This window comes from Chanodichthys erythropterus, chromosome 16 (genome assembly GCF_024489055.1).
Source record: "Chanodichthys erythropterus isolate Z2021 chromosome 16, ASM2448905v1, whole genome shotgun sequence".
Lineage (NCBI taxonomy): Eukaryota > Metazoa > Chordata > Actinopteri > Cypriniformes > Xenocyprididae > Chanodichthys > Chanodichthys erythropterus.
The window spans coordinates 22282815-22295535 of record NC_090236.1 but is presented as its reverse complement, the minus strand read 5'-3'; the positions used below and the strand labels follow the sequence as shown (position 1 = coordinate 22295535).

The window sequence follows — 12721 nt, the reverse complement described above, 5'->3', positions numbered from 1 at the left end:
ATTAGGGCCCAAGCGAAAATTCGCGCAGGGCCCTCTTGTTCTTCTAAGGATTATTATTTTTTTTTATTTTTTTTTTTTTATTTTTTTTTTCCGTCTTCCGGGGCTTTTTGGGGGCCTTAACATGCTCAAAAACTCTTGAAAATTGGCACACACATTGGAATCCGCGGCCATTAGGACGCCGGAGAGGCTGGTACCCGGGCGTGGCAGGGGGGCTCGACAGCGCCCCCTTGAAAAAAGTCTGAAAATTTGGTCCATATATTAAACATGCTTGCACGTATTAGTATGAAACTCGGTACACATATAGACCTCATCGGGCCGAACAACTTTCGCGCTCTAAGTTAATCGCCACGCCAACAGGAAGTCAGCTATTAAGGGTTGTTTGAAAAACGCATGCTCTGGAATTTGATATACTCCTCCTAGACGATTAATCCGATCGCCACCAAACTCGGTCAGCATGAAGTCAAGACACTGATGATTAAAAATTGCCAGGGGATTTTTGATATCTCGAACGGTTTGGCCGTGGCGAGGCAACGAATTTATGGCGAGAAAAAGGAAACAGGAAATGTGTTATAACGTCTTAATACATATATTGATCTTTATGAAACTTCACGAGTGTGTTCGTTATAGGAGTCTGATCACATGGATGTGACTATTGTGAGTCAAAGTTATAGCGCCACCAACTGGCAGCAGGAAGTGTATCACTTTTTGAAATGTTTTGAGATCACCCTCTTATTTTTACCTGATTTGCTTCAAACTTCATCAGTGTAATGTCAATACACAGCAGATGTAGACCTATGACAGGATTTTTGATATTTGAAATATTGTTGCCATGGCAACAGGTCAAACTGTAATAATATTCTTGAGTGTTTTTGAGGCTCTTAACATGCTTCAAATTGCATGAAACTCGACACACACATCAATATTGTCAACCAGTAGACATGGACAAAGCCATAGAAATGGGCGTGGTGGAGGGGCTCAGTAGCGCCACCTTTTGACAAAAGTGGGGGGGTTAGTTTTTCCTACAGTCACCAAACTCGGTACACATATTGTTCTCATCAAGCCGGACAATTTTCTAATTTACATTCATTAGCTCCGACCAACAGGAAGTCAGCTATTTTGGTTTGAATGTTAATTTTTTGAAAAAACAGGCTATGAATTTTATACTACTACTCCTACAGGGTTTATCCAATTTACACCAAGCTTTTTTTAACTTGTTGCGAACACATTGAAGTTGTTTAATTGCAAACGGATTTTGGATATCTCAAACGATTTGGCCGTGGCGAGGCAACGAATTTATGGCGAGAAAAGGGAAACAGGAAATGTGTTATAACTTCTGCATACATTGATTGATGTTTATGAAACTTCAGGAGTGTGTTGGTTGTAGTAGTCTGATCACATGGATGTAACTATTGTGAGTCAAAGTTATAGCGCCACCAAATGGCAGCAAGAAGTGTATCACTTTTAAAATGCTTTGAGATCACCCTCTTATTTTTACCTGATTTGCTTCAAACTTCATCAGTGTAATGTCAATACACAGCAGATGTAGACCTATGACAGGATTTTTGATATTTGAAATATTGTTGCCATGGCAACAGGTCAAACTGTAATAATATTCTTGAGTGTTTTTGAGGCTCTTAACATGCTTCAAATTGCATGAAACTCGACACACACATCAATATTGTCAACCAGTAGACATGGACAAAGCCATAGAAATGGGCGTGGTGGAGGGGCTCAGTAGCGCCACCTTTTGACAAAAGTGGGGGTTAGTTTTTCCTACAGTCACCAAACTCGGTACACATATTATTCTCATCAAGCCGGACAATTTTCTAATTTACATTCATTAGCTCCGACCAACAGGAAGTCAGCTATTTTGGTTTGAATGTTAATTATTTGAAAAAACAGGCTATGAATTTTATACTACTACTCCTACAGGGTTTATCCAATTTACACCAAGCTTTTTTTAACTTGTTGCTAACACATTGAAGTTGTTTAATTGCAAACGGATTTTGGATATCTCAAACGGTTTGGCCGTGGCGAGGCAACGAATTTATGGCAAGAAAAGGGAAACAAAGTGTTATAACTTCTGCATACATTAATTGATTTTGATGAAACTTTGGCTTAGTCTTCGTTGTACAAGGCTGATCACATGGATTTGACTATTGTGATTCAAAGTCATAGCGCCACCAACTGGAAGCAGAAAATGTGTCACTTTCAGCATACATTGAGATCACCCTCTTATTTTTACCTGATTTGCTTCAAAATTCATCAGAATAATGTTAAAACTTGGCACATGTAATCCTTTGAAAATGGGCAGGGAGGAGGGGCTCTATAACGGCACCTTGTAGTGCAGTAAATGTGGAATGAATTTGACATAGCCCTTTGATGTTTAACCGTTTTAAGTGCCTATTGCCCGCTGTGCGCAGTTGCCCTGAAGCCACCGGGGTGGCGGTGCCACCGGGCTTGGGCCCGCCATCGCTGCTCGCAGCTATATTTAGGGCCCAAGCGAAAATTCGCGCAGGGCCCTCTTGTTCTTCTAAGGATTATTATTATTTTTTTTTTTTTTTTTTTTTTTTTTTTTTTTCCGTCTTCCGGGGCTTTTTGGGGGCCTTAACATGCTCAAAAACTCTTGAAAATTGGCACACACATTGGAATCCGCGGCCATTAGGACGCCGGAGAGGCTGGTACCCGGGCGTGGCAGGGGGGCTCGACAGCGCCCCCTTGAAAAAAGTCTGAAAATTTGGTCCATATATTAAACATGCTTGCACGTATTAGTATGAAACTCGGTACACATATAGACCTCATCGGGCCGAACAACTTTCGCGCTCTAAGTTAATCGCCACGCCAACAGGAAGTCAGCTATTAAGGGTTGTTTGAAAAACGCATGCTCTGGAATTTGATATACTCCTCCTAGACGATTAATCCGATCGCCACCAAACTCGGTCAGCATGAAGTCAAGACACTGATGATTAAAAATTGCCAGGGGATTTTTGATATCTCGAACGGTTTGGCCGTGGCGAGGCAACGAATTTATGGCGAGAAAAAGGAAACAGGAAATGTGTTATAACGTCTTAATACATATATTGATCTTTATGAAACTTCACGAGTGTGTTCGTTATAGGAGTCTGATCACATGGATGTGACTATTGTGAGTCAAAGTTATAGCGCCACCAACTGGCAGCAGGAAGTGTATCACTTTTTGAAATGTTTTGAGATCACCCTCTTATTTTTACCTGATTTGCTTCAAACTTCATCAGTGTAATGTCAATACACAGCAGATGTAGACCTATGACAGGATTTTTGATATTTGAAATATTGTTGCCATGGCAACAGGTCAAACTGTAATAATATTCTTGAGTGTTTTTGAGGCTCTTAACATGCTTCAAATTGCATGAAACTCGACACACACATCAATATTGTCAACCAGTAGACATGGACAAAGCCATAGAAATGGGCGTGGTGGAGGGGCTCAGTAGCGCCACCTTTTGACAAAAGTGGGGGGTTAGTTTTTCCTACAGTCACCAAACTCGGTACACATATTATTCTCATCAAGCCGGACAATTTTCTAATTTACATTCATTAGCTCCGACCAACAGGAAGTCAGCTATTTTGGTTTGAATGTTAATTTTTTGAAAAAACAGGCTATGAATTTTATACTACTACTCCTACAGGGTTTATCCAATTTACACCAAGCTTTTTTTAACTTGTTGCGAACACATTGAAGTTGTTTAATTGCAAACGGATTTTGGATATCTCAAACGGTTTGGCCGTGGCGAGGCAACGAATTTATGGCGAGAAAAGGGAAACAGGAAATGTGTTATAACTTCTGCATACATTGATTGATGTTTATGAAACTTCAGGAGTGTGTTGGTTGTAGTAGTCTGATCACATGGATGTAACTATTGTGAGTCAAAGTTATAGCGCCACCAAATGGCAGCAAGAAGTGTATCACTTTTAAAATGCTTTGAGATCACCCTCTTATTTTTACCTGATTTGCTTCAAACTTCATCAGTGTAATGTCAATACACAGCAGATGTAGACCTATGACAGGATTTTTGATATTTGAAATATTGTTGCCATGGCAACAGGTCAAACTGTAATAATATTCTTGAGTGTTTTTGAGGCTCTTAACATGCTTCAAATTGCATGAAACTCGACACACACATCAATATTGTCAACCAGTAGACATGGACAAAGCCATAGAAATGGGCGTGGTGGAGGGGCTCAGTAGCGCCACCTTTTGACAAAAGTGGGGGTTAGTTTTTCCTACAGTCACCAAACTCGGTACACATATTATTCTCATCAAGCCGGACAATTTTCTAATTTACATTCATTAGCTCCGACCAACAGGAAGTCAGCTATTTTGGTTTGAATGTTAATTTTTTGAAAAAACAGGCTATGAATTTTATACTACTACTCCTACAGGGTTTATCCAATTTACACCAAGCTTTTTTTAACTTGTTGCTAACACATTGAAGTTGTTTAATTGCAAACGGATTTTGGATATCTCAAACGGTTTGGCCGTGGCGAGGCAACGAATTTATGGCAAGAAAAGGGAAACAAAGTGTTATAACTTCTGCATACATTAATTGATTTTGATGAAACTTTGGCTTAGTCTTCGTTGTACAAGGCTGATCACATGGATTTGAGTATTGTGATTCAAAGTCATAGCGCCACCAACTGGAAGCAGAAAATGTGTCACTTTCAGCATACATTGAGATCACCCTCTTATTTTTACCTGATTTGCTTCAAAATTCATCAGAATAATGTTAAAACTTGGCACATGTAATCCTTTGAAAATGGGCAGGGAGGAGGGGCTCTATAGCGGCACCTTGTAGTGCAGTAAATGTGGAGTGAATTTGACATAGTCCTTTGATGTTTAACCGTTTTAAGTGCCTATTGCCCGCTGTGCACAGTTGCCCTGAAGCCACCGGGGTGGCGGTGCCACCGGGCTTGGGCCCGCCATCGCTGCTCGCAGCTATATTTAGGGCCCAAGCGAAAATTCGCGCAGGGCCCTCTTGTTCTTCTAAGGATTATTATTATTTTTTTATTTTTTATTTTTTTTTTTTTTTTTTTCCGTCTTCCGGGGCTTTTTGGGGGCCTTAACATGCTCAAAAACTCTTGAAAATTGGCACACACATTGGAATCCGCGGCCATTAGGACGCCGGAGAGGCTGGTACCCGGGCGTGGCAGGGGGGCTCGACAGCGCCCCCTTGAAAAAAGTCTGAAAATTTGGTCCATATATTAAACATGCTTGCACGTATTAGTATGAAACTCGGTACACATATAGACCTCATCGGGCCGAACAACTTTCGCGCTCTAAGTTAATCGCCACGCCAACAGGAAGTCAGCTATTAAGGGTTGTTTGAAAAACGCATGCTCTGGAATTTGATATACTCCTCCTAGACGATTAATCCGATCGCCACCAAACTCGGTCAGCATGAAGTCAAGACACTGATGATTAAAAATTGCCAGGGGATTTTTGATATCTCGAACGGTTTGGCCGTGGCGAGGCAACGAATTTATGGCGAGAAAAAGGAAACAGGAAATGTGTTATAACGTCTTAATACATATATTGATCTTTATGAAACTTCACGAGTGTGTTCGTTATAGGAGTCTGATCACATGGATGTGACTATTGTGAGTCAAAGTTATAGCGCCACCAACTGGCAGCAGGAAGTGTATCACTTTTTGAAATGTTTTGAGATCACCCTCTTATTTTTACCTGATTTGCTTCAAACTTCATCAGTGTAATGTCAATACACAGCAGATGTAGACCTATGACAGGATTTTTGATATTTGAAATATTGTTGCCATGGCAACAGGTCAAACTGTAATAATATTCTTGAGTGTTTTTGAGGCTCTTAACATGCTTCAAATTGCATGAAACTCGACACACACATCAATATTGTCAACCAGTAGACATGGACAAAGCCATAGAAATGGGCGTGGTGGAGGGGCTCAGTAGCGCCACCTTTTGACAAAAGTGGGGGGTTAGTTTTTCCTACAGTCACCAAACTCGGTACACATAATATTCTCATCAAGCCGGACAATTTTCTAATTTACATTCATTAGCTCCGACCAACAGGAAGTCAGCTATTTTGGTTTGAATGTTAATTTTTTGAAAAAACAGGCTATGAATTTTATACTACTACTCCTACAGGGTTTATCCAATTTACACCAAGCTTTTTTTAACTTGTTGCGAACACATTGAAGTTGTTTAATTGCAAACGGATTTTGGATATCTCAAACGGTTTGGCCGTGGCGAGGCAACGAATTTATGGCGAGAAAAGGGAAACAGGAAATGTGTTATAACTTCTGCATACATTGATTGATGTTTATGAAACTTCAGGAGTGTGTTGGTTGTAGTAGTCTGATCACATGGATGTAACTATTGTGATTCAAAGTTATAGCGCCACCAAATGGCAGCAAGAAGTGTATCACTTTTAAAATGCTTTGAGATCACCCTCTTATTTTTACCTGATTTGCTTCAAACTTCATCAGTGTAATGTCAATACACAGCAGATGTAGACCTATGACAGGATTTTTGATATTTGAAATATTGTTGCCATGGCAACAGGTCAAACTGTAATAATATTCTTGAGTGTTTTTGAGGCTCTTAACATGCTTCAAATTGCATGAAACTCGACACACACATCAATATTGTCAACCAGTAGACATGGACAAAGCCATAGAAATGGGCGTGGTGGAGGGGCTCAGTAGCGCCACCTTTTGACAAAAGTGGGGGTTAGTTTTTCCTACAGTCACCAAACTCGGTACACATATTATTCTCATCAAGCCGGACAATTTTCTAATTTACATTCATTAGCTCCGACCAACAGGAAGTCAGCTATTTTGGTTTGAATGTTAATTTTTTGAAAAAACAGGCTATGAATTTTATACTACTACTCCTACAAGGTTTATCCAATTTACACCAAGCTTTTTTTAACTTGTTGCTAACACATTGAAGTTGTTTAATTGCAAACGGATTTTGGATATCTCAAACGGTTTGGCCGTGGCGAGGCAACGAATTTATGGCAAGAAAAGGGAAACAAAGTGTTATAACTTCTGCATACATTAATTGATTTTGATGAAACTTTGGCTTAGTCTTCGTTGTACAAGGCTGATCACATGGATTTGAGTATTGTGATTCAAAGTCATAGCGCCACCAACTGGAAGCAGAAAATGTGTCACTTTCAGCATACATTGAGATCACCCTCTTATTTTTACCTGATTTGCTTCAAAATTCATCAGAATAATGTTAAAACTTGGCACATGTAATCCTTTGAAAATGGGCAGGGAGGAGGGGCTCTATAACGGCACCTTGTAGTGCAGTAAATGTGGAGTGAATTTGACATAGTCCTTTGATGTTTAACCGTTTTAAGTGCCTATTGCCCGCTGTGCACAGTTGCCCTGAAGCCACCGGGGTGGCGGTGCCACCGGGCTTGGGCCCGCCATCGCTGCTCGCAGCTATATTTTTATTTTTTTTTTTCCGTCTTCCGGGGCTTTTTAGGGGCCTTAACATGCTCAAAAACTCTTGAAAATTGGCACACACATTGGAATCCGCGGCCATTAGGACGCCGGAGAGGCTGTTACCCGGGCGTGGCAGGGGGGCTCGACAGCGCCCCCTTGAAAAAAGTCTGAAAATTTGGCCCATATATTAAACATGCTTGCACGTATTAGTATGAAACTCGGTACACATATAGACCTCATCGGGCCGAACAACTTTCGCACTCTAAGTTAATCGCCACGCCAACAGGAAGTCAGCTATTAAGGGTTGTTTGAAAAACGCATGCTCTGGAATTTGATATACTCCTCCTAGACGATTAATCCGATCGCCACCAAACTCGGTCAGCATGAAGTCAAGACACTGATGATTAAAAATTGCCAGGGGATTTTTGATATCTCGAACGGTTTGGCCGTGGCGAGGCAACGAATTTATGGCGAGAAAAAGGAAACAGGAAATGTGTTATAACGTCTTAATACATATATTGATCTTTATGAAACTTCACGAGTGTGTTCGTTATAGGAGTCTGATCACATGGATGTGACTATTGTGAGTCAAAGTCATAGCGCCACCAACTGGAAGCAGAAAATGTGTCACTTTCAGCATACATTGAGATCACCCTCTTATTTTTACCTGATTTGCTTCAAAATTAATCAGAATAATGTTAAAACTTGGCACATGTAATCCTTTGAAAATGGGCAGGGAGGAGGGGCTCTATAACGGCACCTTGTAGTGCAGTAAATGTAGAGTGAATTTGACATAGTCCTTTGATGTTTAACCGTTTTAAGTGCCTATTGCCCGCTGTGCACAGTTGCCCTGAAGCCACCGGGGTGGCGGTGCCACCGGGCTTGGGCCCGCCATCGCTGCTCGCAGCTATATTTTGTATTGCAGTTTTAGTTTTAGTAATTTAAGTGCTTCAACTGAATTTCAGCATTTCTCATTTTCAAAATTTTACACCTAATAAAAAAAATGATCTGGTTAATAACAACAACACTGCCACATGCCATTACAGAAGACTACAAAATGTCCACTTCTAGTTCAAGAATGTCTTTGGAAAGACATTTGGACATGACAGTTATTCAGATGTTTCCTTATTCAGTTATGTATCTAGCCTTAAGGTGAGAGCGGTGGTGACAGACAAATATAACTTATCTTCATGTGGCTTCTGAGGAAACCAGAAGTGCAACACTCAAGTTTCTCAATCAAATTGAGAAAGGGTATGAACTATTGCAACAATTACGAACATTGGCTAAAGGTTACAATGCCTCTTCAGGACAACTTCACAGCCAACTTTTTTAAATTTTATAAGTCTTCAGCCTAATACGGTAGTAACAGTGACTACACACTGTATATCATAACCAAAAACTAAACAGAAGAAAGAGAAACTAGGTTAAAACTGCACATAGTTTTCAGAGTTAGCAGGGCATTTACATTTCCTTGTGTAATGGGAAAACACCAGTATTTAAAACCATATTCCAGCCAAATGTTTGAGAGCTGGTGGGTCTGGGGAAGCAGTAAACCATTGTTTTGATTTGGTTGTTGAATTTTTAATTTTATGGAAAAGAAAAAAAGAAAAAAGAAAAACTTTTGTTGGGTGGGTCACGCACATGCCGTAATGTAACTGTATTGCCGGAATTAACCCAATACTGATGATTCATGTGTAATGATTCCAAAAGGTACAACGTGTCGCACAAAACATTTCTTAAGTTGAAGCAGCGCTGTGGTCAGTAGAGGTTTGGTTTTGTCAGAGCTCTGTTTCTAGTCACATCCTCTGACTAACAGATAGAACATAAACATAGGAGGACAGATTTGAACAGTAATGTGGTTAATCACTGCAACACTAACAGCCACCACTCTCTCAAAGGGAAGTAGAGGGATTGTGTGTCTGCATTTTTTTATCCATCCAAAAATAAGACAGGTCATTTACTTCTTATGTTGATTCATTATTCTTATATTAATCCATAAGTCTGTATGAAATAAAAATTCCCCCAATCTATTTTCTAAATGCCCGTTACTAATCTTACTGTGAATGATTCATCCATTTTTTTACCTTATAGTGTTTAATCAAAAGGTCATATCTGGATTTTCTGGTGAAAAGACAGACTTCTCTCTGGTTTAGCCCGATTAAACCCATCCCTTTCTTGACTGCAAGCTTGCATTCAGATCTGCCTCCAGCAAATGAATCGAACCAAATACCCAGCCTACATTTTTCACTCGGATGTATGTCACAATATGGAAGAACAGATCGGTTGCTACCTCCATTTTATCACAACTTTACAGAATATTAATGCAGCTCTTAGCCTTTTCCATACAACAACCATTCATGGTGATCACATCTATCAAGCTTATATCAAATCAGGACGCGGATTTGCCGATTCTCCATAGGTTCATTCAAAAAATTCCAATGAATTTTTACAATACCATTTTCAATTGCAAGTAAAATCAGGTCTGTGGTATTACCGAAAGAGAAATACTGAGAGAACCCATGATTCAAGAATGCTTATAATGTTTTAGGATATTTTATGTACATGAGATTTGACGTCAATAACATTTAACGTTTGATGATTTCAGGTCGGATGTCGATGGCATGTTGCTGACTGGAAAGCTACAGTGAAAAAATAATCAAACTTTAGTCTGTTCATCACAAACACATCACACGACTCCAGAAGAATGAGAATATAGCACTTGAGTCATATGGTTTTATGCTTTTATGTTTTTTCTTCTTTGTCCATTTGGACATTTTAGACACAAACAACATGGTGGGGAGTAAAAAAAAATCTGTTTTTGAGTAAAGTGTTCCTTTAAACAGTAACCTAATCTGATTTAGTAGTTCACTGACATCCTCAGGGCCATGTGTCCGCTTTCAAACGAGATCAGACTAGATTCACTCTTCTCCCTATGAAGACAACATGGATGTGTCTACTGAGCAGATAACATCAGACTTTTTCACTGCTCACAAAACAAGGGCTCAGGAGGACGGTCCTTGATCAGTGTTTGATGAAAGAGAGAAATGAAGGGCATCCTCACTGGTCTCAAATGGAGTTTGGGTCATTAACAGTGTAGTCATGTGTGCAAACCCCTTTCAGAGAGCCAAAACTAGGGAGTTTAAACATATACTGGACTACAAGTTTCATAGCCAGAGCACATCCCCTATGGCAGGAGTTTTCAATTTTTTAAATACCACTAAACCACAAATATGATCATCCACATGTGAGGGTCCCCCAATCCTAGATTTTAAAAGACAGCTATATATTTTCATGTATAAAGAGTAAAGACCCAATTTATACTATATAAATGCATATTATAAACGTGTAAAATATTATTTGGAGAATATTTCATTTCTGTTACTTTTTTCTACATATAGTAGAATATAGTAGAACATGTAGTATTTATTTTAATACTAATTAGTTATTTAGTCATTTAAAGCAAAATTTGTATTTATTTATGTATTTAAATACATTTTTTTTTTTTTTTTTACATCAAAAGCATGTTTACATTGTTTTTATCTAAACTTTTGCATGGACCTCATAACAGTCTCTTGTGGCCCCCTCAGGTCAGTTTGAAAACCCCTGCTCTGACTTTAGAGAAATAAAATTCAATTATCTTGGTTTACTTGAAGACAGTTTGATCTGAGGCAGTTTCATAGAAGTTGAGAAAGACCTTCTCATACCAGAAAAGGATTTCTGGTGTAGGCTATGTCATCTTAAAACAAACATACCAGAATAATTTTGGCCTGCTATAACAATGATTCAAATACAGGAATTTCCCTCGCATACCAAAGGGTGGATACTAGGCATTCAATAAACTTTAACTTTGTAGTAGGCTACATGAGTCTGATATATTAAACCGAAAATAAGTAGGTCCCTATATTTCACATTGACTAAGACCTGTTGATTCGTGATTTTGTTATCTGCTTCACAACTGGATATAAACTCCACCTTAAAGGATTACCAGGCGACAACTTTCTCATTTCGACAGACAAATGTATCTAGGCCACAAAAATAAGCAATAGAGTTGCCACATTTCGTGTTACATATGAAATACAAGTAAATTAAATACGTAACACTCATCCGCCGTCGACAGTTTTACTCTTACCTTTAAAAAATCTTCCAAGCGTGAGTCCTGATAAATCAGTGAAGAAACGGAAAATACGACCCCGAATTGGTTTCACGTAAACTTCAAAAGATCCGCGTGAAAAAAAAAATTGCCCGGGAAAAGGATCTCAATACTATTTCAAAGTTAATTGCATTCTTTATCACTATTGTAAATGTATTCTTGTTACTTTGTGAATGACACCGTTTGTAGCACTTCCACCTACGCTGACCAATCACAGTCGGCGTACGGCATGACGTCACCGTCGACCTTTCGAAGGCATCGAACTGTGGGAGACGCTGCAGATTGTTTTCCGCCTCTTTTATCCCGAATTCTCCCCAATTCAGGCGCCCTCTTTCTGTGACCCTGAGAACACTCAATCCTTGCTTTGAAAAAATAGCAAGAATGTTGTTGCATTGGCCATGTTACTTTTGTACTGTCAGGAATTTGTCGTTGTAATTATGTGACTACATTATGACACTACCACAGTCAGACTATTATCACTCCACTTTTCCTCAGATTGTAAATATATCTCTTTCATAAGGTTTTTATTTCGCCAGTACCAGTCACTCTCTTCACCCTGAAGGTCCTCTTTCCACTTTTTACCTGTTCAGTGTCATTATATTTTCTGTCTCAACCTATAGCCTGAAACTCGGTTACACAAATAAACCCATATGGAAATTGTTTTAAGTTGGTCTCATTAGTAGTTAGAAACACCATTAAAGATGATCAGCCACTTCATTTAGCGCATGTGTGATATTCTAAATATTTGACACATAATTTTTTATCTGTTTGAGTCACATTTATTCACAACAGGTGAATTCACATTTAGAACAGATTAGGTCTAGTACAAAATAAAGCCTTAATATGTAAACTTTTTCCACTTCTGTATTAATTAATGACAAACTATATGATCTTCCTGTAGAATTAAAAGGCTCTGGCCACTTCTGAAGCAGAAAAAATCATCTCTTGCCCAGTGTACACTGTATATATTAAATATATGTTAGTCCATCTCTATTATTACACCAGTGGAGCACTAGACTGCACCTGGTCAAAGAACACAGCAGGACATTGTTGAGCCTGAAATAAACTGAAAGGCTGCTGTGCTGCAGAGATGGGCGGCAG

At 39.2% G+C, this 12721-nt stretch overlaps 1 protein-coding gene across 1 annotated transcript in view; it reads right to left on the bottom strand.

Annotated features, from left to right (window-relative positions):
* gng12a (guanine nucleotide binding protein (G protein), gamma 12a) overlaps positions 1-11851 on the bottom strand; it is a 38789-nt gene extending 26938 nt beyond the window's left edge. Inside the window, exon 1 of the mRNA XM_067363266.1 lies at positions 11600-11851. The gene's annotated coding sequence lies outside the window, so the exon portion shown is untranslated. The remainder of the gene's footprint in view (positions 1-11599) is intronic.
* Positions 11852-12721: the final 870 nt, after the last annotated feature.